At 39.2% G+C, this 14,295-nt stretch overlaps 1 protein-coding gene across 1 annotated transcript in view; it reads right to left on the bottom strand.

The window, feature by feature from the left end:
• Nucleotides 1-14,295, bottom strand: part of PID1 (phosphotyrosine interaction domain containing 1) — a 244,209-nt gene that overhangs the window by 195,484 nt on the left and 34,430 nt on the right. The gene's annotated exons all lie outside the window — the stretch shown is intronic.

The following is a 14,295-nucleotide window of genomic DNA, read 5'->3' as shown; positions in this document are numbered from 1 at the left end:
TCAATCTACTTGTGGACTTTTTGCAATTAAAAGCATAGTATAAATTTTTTCTTCCCTTTTTCAATTAACATCCTTAGTATTTCATACTACTATATGGCTTTTATAATTAATTGGATGGTTATACAGACTGTGAGAGTTAATTTTATGTGTCAACTTAACTGGACTACAGGGTGCCCAGATATTTGGTTAAATATTATTTTTGAATGTGTCTTTGAGAGTGATTCTAGGTGAGACTAATATTAGAGTGAGCAAAATTGAGTAAACCAGGATGCCCTCCCAGGGTACAGAAACATCACCCAACCTGCTAAAGGCCTGAATGGAATGCAAGGTTGAGTAATAAAGAATTATTCTCTCCATCGAACTGTCTTTGAACTAAACATCAGTCTTCTCCTGACTTCCAACAAGGATTTCTAAGGAACCTATACCATCAGCTCTCCTGGGCCTGGATTTCTCAGCTTCTAAAGTCACATAAGCCAATTCCTTATTTTAAAAAGTCTCTTTACACACACACACACACACACACACACTCACACACACACACAGACACATCCTATTGGTTCTGTTTCTCTGGAGAACCTAATACACAAACCCATAATCACTTCCTGTTATGAGACCTTTAGGTGGCTTCCAGTTTGTACTATTATAAATGTTACTGCAGTTAACATTTTCCTACACATGGCTTTCGTTGTCTTTTTAATAATTGCCTCAGGATAAATTCCCAGGAGTGGGATGGCTGGGTCAAAGTGTGTAGAAATTTTATGATTCCTTATAATGGCTGCCAAATTGCTTTTCCAAATAAGCTGTACAAATTCTATTGCCACCATACCAAGGGCCTAGTAATTTCCCTAGTATTGGCCTAAAAAACAACCAAAAAACCCCGCAATTATTCATTTGAAATATGCAAAATGCTATCTCATTATTATTTTAATGTGCATTTATTATTAATAAGCTTAATTTTTTTCAAATGTGTTTACTAAGCATATTCTAATGTTTATTCATATCCCTTTGTCCATTTATCAACATGGTGTTTCTGATGCATCGGTTAAAACATTTGTTACAAAATTTAACCCTTTAACTGTCATATTTGTTGCAAATATTCTCCCAGTATGTTTTATTATTTGCTTTCAGCTATACTATTGTTCACTTTATGGAAATCTAGCAAGTCTATAAAACAAAGTGCTAATTTCTTCCTCACTGTATTCTAAAAGTCAGGATGGAAATTATTTTAAGACCCCAGGGTGGTTTAGCTATATGGAGTCTGAAGTCAAAATAATGAAGGCTACTACTGGGCTACAACACTGTCTGCCATAGGCACCATGGTTTTCTCATTTCTGAAGTGGCTAGTAACCTCCAGCTAAAGCTGTGGCAAGTCTTAGGTAGGAAAACTCTTTCTTTTATTTTAGATTCAGAGGATACCTATGCAGGTTTGTTACACAGATATATTGTATAATGCTGAGGTTTGGGTTTCTATTGGACACGTCACCCAAATAGTGAGCATAGTACCCAATTGGTAGTTTTTCAACCCTTGATCCCCTTCCTCCCTCCTGGCTTTGGAGACCCCATTGTCTATGGTTTCCACCTTTATGTCCATGTGTACCCAGTGTTTAGTTCCCATTTATAAGTGAGAGCATGTGGTATTTGATTTTCTGTTTCTGTATTAATTCACTTAGGATAATGGCTTCCAGCTTCATCCATGTTGCTGCAAAGGACATGATTGCGTTCATGCATGTGGCTATGTAGTATTCCAAGGTCAGAATAGCTACTATTAAAAAATAACCAATGTTGGTGATGATGCAGAGAAAAAGGGAAGGTTAATACACTGTTTTTTGGAATGCAAATTAGGTCAGCCCCTATGGAAGCCAGTTTGAAGATTCCTCAAAGAACTAAAACTAGAACTACAAATCAACACAGTGATCCATTATTGAGTATCTACCAGAGGAAAAGAAAACTCTTTCTGAACCCTTACATTGCAACTAGTGCCCAGGAAACACGAGACCAAACAATGTCAGCTGTTTCCTTCACATTATCTTTTGGGTGTCTCTCTGTCTATTAAGCATTTATATTTAACTTTGTATTTGGAATTAACTCTGGCATTTCATATACCATATAAATTTTTAATTAACTTTTTAAAGAAATTGCTACCCATGTATTCAAATATTTTCCTTATTGTTTTTGAGTCATCTATTATTCACTTCTTTTGCAATGAACCATCATTGTTGGTATGCTTTTCAAAATGGACAAAATTAAAAATAGTGATCTATACGATAAAACCGATATTAATACTCCAGCAGAATATCTACATAACATGGCTTTTGTTTTCTATTTGGTTTTGGGTTTTGGCTTAATTTAATTAAACTGTCCTGCTGCCAGCATTTTCTAATTAGCAATGTGGTATATTTGACTGACGAATGGATTCAGAATTAAAACAAAAAAACAAACAAACAAAAAAAAAACCTATATTCAAATGCCAGCCCTGAGACACTGTTTTGTAGCAAGTCATTTGGCCTGAACCTTTGATATTTTTCATCTGTAAGGTAAAGTTAACAATACCTAACCTTTTTAACTCCCAAAAACATGGCGAGATTCAATTTAGATAATGTCTCTGAAATGTCAGGCAGGGGTATTCTTCCCAATATTATGATTATACTTCATACCATAAGGTTGATTTCTATATTACTTCTCCTTATGATAAATCTCCACATCTTTCTCATAGCATAAAGGTAAGAGCTTGGACTGGGAGTTTGAGGACAGTTCAGGCTACTGAATTGATCATTAACCAGCTTCTAGATTTGAGGAAATTTGCATAACTAACCTGAGCTTCTGTCTTCTCATTAGTAAAATGGGGATTGTAGTGGGAATGGAATTAGCTAATGTATACGGAAGTAATTAGCAGCCTGTACCCACAGAGCCACACTGGATAAATTACAGTAATGCATGAGTTATTCTCCTTGACCCTCAGGGGTCATTCTCCATCCTCTATGGGTTGCATTCTTCCCTTGCTCTTAGGCTTCTGAGAGGTGCCAGGCAATGGGAGACATGGGAAGAACAAAAAAGCAACTGGAGAAAGACATAAGGGTATTATTTATTCTCCCACCCCTCCTCCAGGGCCAGGGTGTGTTCACTTGGCTGCTTCTCCTGCACCCAGGGATGTAGCTCCAGTTGGCGGCCTCTCTTCCAAAGCCAGAGCTCTACCAGACCCTTTCAGGATGAGTCGATTAGTCCCTTCCCACGCTGCTAATAAAGACATACTTGGGACTGGATAATTTATGAGGAAAGAGGATTAATTGACTCACAGTTCACCATGTCTGGAGAGGCCTCAGGAAACTTCAATCATGGTGCAGGGGAAGCAAACAGATCCTTCTTCACATGGCAAGTGCAAGGAGAGGAATGAGAGCCAAGAAGAAAAAGTTCTCTATAAAACCATCAGATCTCTAGAGAACTAACTCACTAGCACAAGAACAGCATGGAGGTAACTGGCCCCATGATTCAATTATCTCCCGCTGGGTCCATCCCACAACACATGGGCATTATGGGAACTACAGTTAAAGATGAGATCTGCGGGGGGACATAGCCAAACCGTATCAATGAGACACCATAATAAATTTCCATTGATGCTGGCCTTCAGTGCTTCATTATCTCCTACTAATTCCCGTAATCCTATCCACATGTCTGTAAATGGCCTTTTCTTAAAGTCACTTCAGTTGATGTTTGAGTATGCCATGTGTTTCAAGCCAGGATGTGATGTAAATCTTAGTTCTTGTTTGAATTGGTGAGCCAAGGCTTCAGAGTTCCTTGAGTAGTATGAGTCTGACACTTAGGTGGCAGTAACCACAATCCACCTACATCTGTGGCCTGATCCAAAAGTAAGCACTTCTCACACTTCCCAACTTTCCAGAATTAGTTTAACGGTTGCTTTTAAAGGTATAGAATTTCTGGATACAGAATTTACAAAGAACTAAAACAGATTTACAAGAAAAAAACAAACAAGCCCATTCAAAAGTGGGCAAAGGATATGAACAGATACTTTACAAAGGAAGACATACATGAGGCCAACAAACATGAAAAAATGCTCATCATCACTGGTCATCAGAGAAATGCAAATCAAAACTACATTGAGACACCATCTCACGCCAGTTAGAATGGCGATCATTAAAAAATCTAGAGACAACAGATGCTAGAGAGGATTTGGAGAAATAGGAACATTTTTACACTGTTGGTGGGAGTGTAAATTAGTTCAACCATTGTGGAAGAGAGTGTGGCGATTCCTCAAGGACCTAGAAATAGAAATTCCATTTGACCCAGCAATCCCATTACTGGGTATATATCCAAAGGATTATAAATCGTTCTACTATAAGGACACATGCACACGAGTATCCATTGCAGCACTGTATACAATAGCAAAGACCTGGAACCAACCCAAATGACCATCGATGATAGACTGGACAGGGAAAATGTGGCACATATACACCGTGGAATATTATGCAGCTATAAAAAACGATGAATTTGTGTCCTTTGTAGGGACATGGATGAACCTGGAAACCATCATTCTCAGCAAACTGACAGAAGAGCAGAAGATCAAACACCGCATGTTCTCACTCATAGGCGGGTGTTGAACAATGAGAACACATGGACACAGGGAGGGGAGCACTACACACTGGGGTCAGTTGGGGGGAAATAGGGGAGGGTGGGGGGTGGGAAGCTGGGGAGAGATAGCAAGGGGAGAAATGCCAGATGTAGGTGATGGGGAGGAAGGCAGCAAATCACACTGCCACATGTGTACCTATGCAACAATCTTGCATGTTCTTCACATGTACCCCAAAACCTAAAATGCAATAAAATAAATGGAAAAAAAAAGGTACAGAATTTCTCATTAGAGCATTCCACTGTTTTTGTTCTGAATATCACATAAAGCAAAAGATATTGTTAAACCTAAAAGTAAAATGAACATTCTAACTGGGAGATAAATTGACTTGTTGATGTCCTATCTCCTGACACAACTTAGCACAGGACGACACCTCCCAAGCCCACGGGACACCACCCAAGATGCTAGGCTTCCAAACTCCAGAGATGTTTCCTATTAGCACATTTGAGATCTGAAATCTTCCAGCTTGGCCATGTTCATTCCATCCCAGCTTTGGCCAAAGAGCACTGCCAGAATGTTCACCAACACCCAAGCGTACTAGAAAATCAGAGCCTGGAAGGACTCATGATACTGAAAGTTCCCTGATCTACTCTGATATTTCTTTCTCATGAAACTTGCCAGAAATAAAATTAAATCCAAAATAAACTCACACATTTCAGAAACTGGACCATTTCATGATGGAAAAACGCATTTACAGTTTATACAACAGCAGACAACAAGGAGGCAAACTGTTAGATGACCCCCTTTAAAAGTCATTTTGTTCTACTGTCACTGAAATAGTACTGTGAAAGAAAATGGGGTGTTTAGAATTTTTTTTAAAAATTTCAGTAGTGTGAAATTTTCATACCTATAAAAGAGCAATCTCTACAGCAAAAACTTTCAAGAAATCTGTGTTTAGGCAGAGAAATCGTTCTTCTGGTTGACTTTGTGAAGCAAAAACAAATAAATGCAAACTAACCACATATGCCTCAGGAAATAAACATTTTGATTTTTTAATAAAATAATCATAAAAGGACTTGACTTCCCAAATGTCAACCTTACTCTCCTCAATTACTCAAATGCTCAAACTTGTGTTGCTCAATATGATAACCACTAGCTTTGCAATATATGACTACTTAAATTTAAATTCACTAAAGCTAAATTTTAAAATCTGCACTTCAGTCACAAAAGGCACGCTCAAGTGAGTGCTCATTAGCCAGTGGCTATCATGTTGAACAGAATGCATTATCGAACATTTTCATCATCATAGGAAGTTCTAATGGACAGCATTGGGTCAAATTACTTATTTCTATGCATTTCAACTATTTCCAAGGACAGTAGATCAGTACCAGCAATCACAATTTACTAAAGTTATAGACCTTTCAGGGTAGCAATTATCCATTCCCTTAACCTCAGCCTTCCTCTTCAGAGGCTGGAAATGCTCAAGAGACTTGGTAGGATTGCCATACAACTCTGGCAAGCCCACCATGCAATGGGATGCAGACAGAATTCTACTGGGACCTCCTGGAGAAAGTTTTATTTCCCTCATAAAGGTACTGTGCCTTGCTCTTTTTTCACCTCTGAACATAAACATAGTTGGACCTCTGTATCTGTGGGTTCTGCATCGATGGATTCAAGCAACCACAGATGAAAAGCACTGGTGGAAAAAATTGCATCTGTACTACAGAGGTACAGACTTTATTCTTGACATTGTCTTCTAAACAATGCAGTATAACAACAATTTACATAGCATTTACACTATAATTAGGTATTATAAATATTCTAGAGATTATGGAAAATATACAGGAGGGTGCGCATAGGTTATATGCAAATAGTATGCCATTTTATACCAGGATCTTGACCATCTATAGGTTTTGGTATCCACAAGGGGTCCTGAATCAGTTGCCCAGGGATACTGAGGGACCAGTGTATTGTGACTGAAGCTGCAGCAGCCATCCTGTAACCAAAACGCAAATGCGTGAGGATGAAGGTCAACACATCAAATCCAAGATAATCAAAAGAGAGAAAGAACCTGAAATTTTGATGTGATATTTGTGGAGCAAATAAAAACAATATAAGCAAGTATTTATTTCTACTTTTCATTAATGAGAACTTGTATCCCTACATGTTGATATGACTATGACAAGGGATTCTGCTAGGTGCAGTTGGTTTTCTGTTACAATTGTTAATCCACAAAAGAGAAGTTCTGTAAACTAAGTATCCCCAAATCTAAGATAATCATTATGCCTAGAACAATCCAACTGGTAATAACAATTTGTATTTATATTTACTTTCATGTCAAGCCTCACATATATTTAGGCAGATCACATAATCACAAAAGGAATTTGATTACGTAATATATGTGTTTGTAAATATATATCCTGCAAATATATAGATTGATATTTTTTAAAAGCATAGTGAGAAATTATAGATTGAATGGCAATATACTGAAGAGTTTTAACCAATAGCTTTGAATGTGAGTGTGTTGATAAATTTTCTGCTTTAAATGTGTTTTGTTTTTTTTTAGTATATATTTTATTGTGTTTTAGGTTTTGGAGTACATGTGAAGAACATGCAAGATTGTTGCATAGGTAAATACATGGCAATGTGGTTTGCTGCCTTTCTCCCCATCACCTATATCTGGCACTTCTCCCCATGTTATCCCTCCCCAACTCCCCACCCCTCACTGTCCCTCCCCTAGTTCCCCACCACAGACCCCAGTGTGTGATGCTTCCCTCCCTGTGTCCATGTGTTCTTATTATTCAACACCCACCTTTTAATGGGCACATCCTCCTTTTAATGGGCACATCCTTTTATGTGTATATATGTGCAGTTTATAAACATCCAGAAACATATATGGATAGATAATTTAACACTCTTTTAAATTCAAACAAAAAAAAAATCTGCTAAAACCATGTTGGTAGTTGTTTTCCTGAAATGATCTTAGAGGTTAATGAAAATATCCTTTTATCCACAAAAATACCATTTGTTCCTGAAATCCCACCATTAGAGATACTTCTAGCTTAAGCAAAATGGGAGTTTTGAAGCCTGTGAAAAATACAGTTCTCCTTGAGGAGAGAACGTATTCCTTGTTGGTTCTTTACATGACTTGGTGTGAGAAATACACCTTATCTCAAAGAAATGCCTTTGAGATATGGAAGGCTGTGGCTTAGGGTCTCATCAAATTAGACAACAGAGATGTAGTCTGCTGACTTCCCTTTTCCACTTAGTCTCAATGTCATCTAGGACAGCATGGAGCCATCACTAAGTCTATGTGTGCAGTAAAGACTGTGACTTTTAGTGGGAGCTGAGTAACAATTTGTGAGTAAATGAATGAAGGAATGAATGACCAGCAATAAAGCCCACCGTTTGCTCTGGAGCACACACTTTCTACGACAGTACTACCTTCTCTCAGAATGCAGACAGCAAGCTCACTTTGAAGCTACTGTGGCCTCCCAGACTTCACATTGCACTGCATTTTTTTTATGTCATGCATCATGTTTATTTTTACTCCAACTTACAATTGGATTGCAATTGGATGTTCTTGCATTGATCCCCAAAAAAGAAAACGTATAAAAGCAATGCTTCAGGACTTCAAGATCATCCTGGGCGACAAGATGAAACCCCATCTCTACAAAAAAAGATATATGAAAAATTAGCCAGGTGCGGTGGTGCATGCCTGTAGCTCCAGCTACCTGGAAGGCTGAGGTGGAAGAAACATCTGAGCCCAGAAGGTTGAGGTTGCAGTGAGCTGTGATAGCACTACTGCACTCCAGCCTGGACAACAGAATGAGACCCTGTCTCAAGGAAATAAAAATAAAAATAAAAATAATAAAGCATTGTTACCAACACTGTATAGTGATTTTAAACACTGTTACATAATTTTCCTTATATCAAAATGTTCCACCATACAGACAACTCAAATGTCAGAAATCCACAGGCTTTCCGATGGCTCGGTCCCTCGTCTCCCACCTGTCTTCTCCCATATGTGCCCCTTTCCTGGTGGAGCTGGGTTTCATCTTCAGAATTTCAAAACTAAGAAATCCTCTTTGCTTCATGTACCCTACATCATCACATGCCGGTTCTATAACGAGCACATTTGTACTTGGCTTTAAAGCAGATGTTTTAGTCAATAATTTGACTCAGGTGATCTATTAAGTTTTATTTAGTTCTTCTATTTACACATATGGTCCATATTAAGACTTTTACAAAGACACAAGGCATGCTGGGAGAGAGCTCTGCTAAGACTTTATGAAGTAAAACAACTGTTCCAGTTTGATATTTTTCCTGACATCTTAATCTATTGCTTGTAGTACGCTTTTCTAATTGCAGTGTTTTACCTTGGCCTGAAAAAGGGTGCCAATCTAAAAGAGAGTAATTGTTTCTAATACATTATGAAGAAGTTTTTAGTTGTATCCTGGGGTAAATTAAAGGTGCTTAGAACTGTAATTTGGTGCCAAAAGCAGATACCATATTGCACTTCACCATCAGAACGAAAGAAGAGGGAGAGACAGAGACTGAGTGACTAGAATAATAAACTTTGGTCAGTGAAGCAAAAACCACTAGGGTTTTAAAGTGCTGAGATTCTTGGGTAAGTTTTGCAATATGAGCCCTTCTTGGCCCATTTGCACACTCAGATTAAACACCACTCATATCCAAAGCTTGTTTATCTCTTTTACAATTGGAAGTTCTCCTGTGAATAACTCCTATAAGCCTCTTTGGTATAAAGCCCCCTTAAGTCATCTGCCTTGTCAGCTATAGGATTTTCAACATTTGTTTCACAAGTGTGGACTCTAATGGGATTTAAATCAACAAGAGGAATTTACTGCTGCCTTTGAGGCTTTGTAGTATCTACTTGTGAAGGTTTGTCTGAGTTACTCGGAATGAAACAAAGTTAGTTTTTTCATTTTACATATCAAATCACAGTCTACTTTTCAAATACAGCATATTATAATTTCCAAAGGGACATATTTTACACACACACACACACACGTATACAATGTTTATAGAGTGTATATGCTTGCATGTATAGGTAAACACAATATAAAATACGTAAGTATATAAAATATACTATAGTTTCTCTTGATTTGTTTTTTTGTTACATGTAACACTCAGCAATGTTTATTAAACTTAAAGTTTCCTCAATACCTCCTAAGAAGACAATTATGGAAACCAGTCAACCCCTCCTACTTTTTTAACAGCAAGGCACGTCCAGTAATGAAGCAACTGTAGCCACATGAGCTGCTAAGTTCTCACTCTAGCCAGTGTCCCAGTGGAAGCCTAATCACCCAGGGCCAGGAACAGTGGCCAACACATCTGTGCCTCAGCTCATCTCTGTCCACCTGGAGATGGGATTAGAGGCCACCAAGATCTCAGAAAACCGTCACAGTTCAACTAGCAGCCAATGCAACCCATGAGGTCAACTCAGGTGCAGGCTAGTCTGGTCAAGTAAAGCACACAGCCCTCATCCAGTGAACTCAAACCCAAACTGTCCCTTTAGTCTATGGGGAATTCATCCAGCACCACATTTGGTCTTCCATAGTCATTTTCACAGTCAATTGCCCCAACCTCTTTGAAGCAGATCCCTTTGCATATGAAGTCATTCTGGGAATGTATGATCACATGAATATGTCACAGAAACAATGTATCCTACTTACTTAATATCAAACAGGTAACAGGCATTAAACTTGTGCTCTTCCTAACCCTTCAAGGTAAGTACTATCAGCCCCATTTTACAGATGATGACCATGGAGCCCAGGCACCCTGAGAGACCCATCCAAGGTCACTCCACTCACAAAGTAGCAGACTCAAAGCTAAAACCAAATGCATGTGGCTTTGGAGTCACTCGGAGCTACTTCAGAAGAACAGAACACTCTCTCAACTATGCTGGAGTTCCCAAGCTTTGGTCAGTTTTCTCCCATAATCAGGTTTCTATCATTCATGTTGCCATGGATGCATCTCAATAGTCCAGATGTGTGATGGCATTTTACAAAACCTACTTCCCACACCACTTCTTTAACCTCCTTGTCTTAATCTGTGCTGCTAGAACAAAATGCCACAGAACAGATAATTTGTAAAAAACAGAAATCGATTTTCTCACAGTCCTGGAGGCTAGGAAGATCAAGGTCAAGGTGCAAGCTTGTTTCTTTGTCTTGAGAGCTGTGGCACTTTGAAGGAAGGAATGCTGTGCCCTCACAGTGTGGAAGGCAAAAGGGCAGGCAAAAGGGCAACACTGCAGGAAGCCCCTTTTATAAGGCTCTTCATCCCATTCAAGAGGGGAGGAGCCCTCATGACTTAACCACCTCTTAAAGGTCCCTCTTAATGCCATCACTTTGGCCATTAAGTTTCAACACCTGAATTTTTGAGGGGACACGTTCAAACTATAACACTCCTCAACATGTATGCAGAGAAGGAAATCAGAGGTAGGAATATAGTGTCCCCTAACGTTCCCCTCCCTTTTCCAACCTCACCCATCTCCACTCAACAAAATCACATCAATTTGTGTGTGTGTGTGTGTGTGTGTGTATGTGTGTGTGTGTATGTGTATTCTGTACATATACATTCATATATATACATATATATATATGTTCCAACATGATGCACTATTGTTAATAATAAATGTTTGTTGACTGGCTGACCAAAAATGAATATATACATATTTACATGCATCTGTGTGTATGTGTGTGTGCATTCATACTTACAGGAAAGAAATTGCTGAAGAAAGCACATGAGATATAACATGCAAACTAAAGCAACAGAAAGTCACTCTGAGTTGAGAGTGGAGGCTATGTTTCTCAAGTCTGCTTTTCTATCATAGTATGGCCACTAAAACAAGTCTGTGTTCCATTTCTCAATAAAGCAGAGCTGTGAACTGTTCAATGGGAAGTGCCAAGAGACTCATTAGCAGAAAGGGCAAGGTGAGAAGGCGGCGGATGTTTTCATAAACCACATAAATTCCTCAGTTTAAGTTTTTTAAATAAGATATTCGTTAGAAAATAAAAGATCAGAATGGTTAAAATTGCCTTATGTCTTTCATAATATCACATGAATTATTCAAATTGGGTTAGTTGTTCAAAGCTGGAATGAGAGATTTTAAATGTGCAAAGAGAACAGGATGAGAATAATGCATTTTGTAATATGAGAACTTTTAGAAGGTAAAGGCCAGCTGGCATGTCATCACAAGGCCTTCTGAACAACTAAATGGTTCTAGATGTGCATCGGCAGGGTAGGGACGAGGCTGGGAGACTAAGATGAAAGAAGAGGTATAGAAAGGAAGGATCTTCAAGTCCAGGTCATTGAAAATACTCAGTATGCTAGATTTTTTTATGGTTATTATAAATGAGGAAACCTCTCCTACCAAGCACGTGTCTCATATATTTCTATAGACTCACCTTCAGCCAATCAACAAACATTTATTGAGTGTTAATAACAATGCATCATGTTAGAAAAGACACAAAAATATCCTTTGTCTCAAGAAGCATATGCCTCGGAAGGCTAAGACATACAGAAAATACCCAGGAAATAATATATAATGCCTAATAAATACGTTGAACACCATATGCCAAAGATTATCCAAGCTATGGGCAGAGGCCAGTATGTTGACCAGAGTAGCCAATGCTTCATGGAAAGGATATGACTTGAATTTAACTTTGAAAAATAAAGAGGAATTTGAGACATTGAGCCAAGACAGAGAATACAAATAAAACATAAAACCATGGAGGGCCCTGAAAGAAATACAAAAAGAAGACCAGCTAGACTTCAGGTACAGGTTTTAAGGTTGGTCAATTAAGGTTGTTAATCCCTTACAGTATGAGCATTATCCTGGATTAGCCAGGGGGGTTCAATGTAATCCAAACGGGACCAGTAGGCAAGTCTGGAGTTTCTGATAATGACTGACCATCAAACAAGGGCCTATTTTAAAAGGCCATAGGGTTTTCAGAGCACCTAGCATGGTGTCTGATACTAAATATTAAATATAAAAACTCCATAAATATTAGTAGCTATTCTTACGTCATTAGTGACTACAAGTTCAGTTTTCTAAATCCTGGTAATCAAACGCACCATGCTTTATTCTGAGTGCTGAAATAACTGTTGTGATGCTCTTATTTCAGCCTCCAATCAACAGCTTTTTCTCCCCTTTCTTGTCCCTCTCGAGCCTTTCTCCCACCCTCTCTCTAAGCTTCTCTGCTCCTCTTCACCACTCAGCTCCTACAGGTACAGCTCTCTCCCTCCAGCCCCTGAAAAGCCATCAAAAGTTCGACACCCGTGGCGGGAAGAGCTCTAAGAAGCAGTGAGTCTCTCCACTGGAGAAAAGAAAAAGTAAGGTGGAATTCAGGAGGAGAAATCAATCAAAACCACAAGGACTCTCTCTACTCGGAGCCTCAGGCAGAGCCGAGGAGCTGCCCACAGGCTGTGGTCCTGAAAGTTGCACTTGGAGCAAAAGAGCAGGAAGAGTCTGAAGTCTGTTGACCAAGACCTCAGAAGGTGGTGACTTCCAAGGAGACACAAGAAGGGCAAAGGACATAAAAGAGTGAACCGTAGCTAGATGGGTGATTTGTAATACGTTTATGTGGTTTTTTTTCCTATTAGAAATTTGTTTAAGATTTATTTTCATGTTTTTTTCCTGACTTTTGAACTACTTCTTTCTAGAAATGCTAAAATTAATCCTTGAAATAGTCACTGGAACACTGGTACCGACACTTTCCTCCACTGTTGCAATCACTGACAAGTATCATCATTGTTCTTGAGCAAGGAAAGGGTGAGCTCATGCAGTGACAATGTGGTCCTGCTAGCTACTTCAAATGGGTGGGCTGGAGAGATGAGAGATTAAAATCATTCCAAGAAACTGGCTAATCGGCATTCCAGGCTGAAGCAAGAAGAGACGTCTGCCAAACAGACCTCCATGGAAAGAGATTCAACATGATGGCTTCCAGGCATCTCGGGATGGGGGGCCAGGCAGGCGGGGAATAAAAAAGACCCATGGGCAGCTGAATGCAAAAAGCAGCTTGTGGCAAACTTGGCAAAATACACGAAGACATTTATTCTTCAGTAGTTCTTTAATGGAGTGGAAAATCAAAGCCTGTATTTTGGAGAAGGTGTATGAATATTATCTTGGAACAAGACTCCCTGAGATGTGAGGCAGCACATGACCCCGAAGATGACCTGTTGAGGCTAGATGAGTATCCAAGTCTACCAACAACTTACTCTATGACCACATTAGCAATGGTTTTCAGCTTTGGAAAAATCATGTTGCATTTAGACAGTCACCCTTAGGGTCAATTCAGGTACAAACTTTTAAGAAAGAGGCCCTCTTTTAAGCACAGAGGTCTCCTTAACATAAACTCACCCCCAAAGAAAAGTGAGGAGCAGAAGGAAGAAGAGGGAGGAACAGGGGCCACCTCATGGTGGCAGGTCAAGAAACTTCTAACAGATATGGAGAGTTGGGCATTCCTTTCCAGATACAGTGGTCAGTCAGAGCTTCATAAAGATGGTTCTCCCACTGGCAAGGAGCAAAACCACCTTCTGAGAAGGTCACCCTTTTCTCCTGGGAGTGCAATTTCAGGAGGAACTTACCTGGAATGGTAAAAAAGGAGCAGCCCAGTCTGGACAGTGAGACCAACTGAATAAACCCTGATTATCAATGGGGAAAGAGGCTCCCACCAGGTTATCTTCAC

Source organism: Sapajus apella, unplaced genomic scaffold, assembly GCF_009761245.1.
Source record: "Sapajus apella isolate SASKATOON/1434 unplaced genomic scaffold, GSC_monkey_1.0 scaffold10, whole genome shotgun sequence".
In the NCBI taxonomy this organism is placed as follows: Eukaryota; Metazoa; Chordata; class Mammalia; order Primates; family Cebidae; genus Sapajus; species Sapajus apella.
Note: the sequence above shows the minus strand (reverse complement) of the source record. Positions and strands in the feature narration are given on the sequence as shown.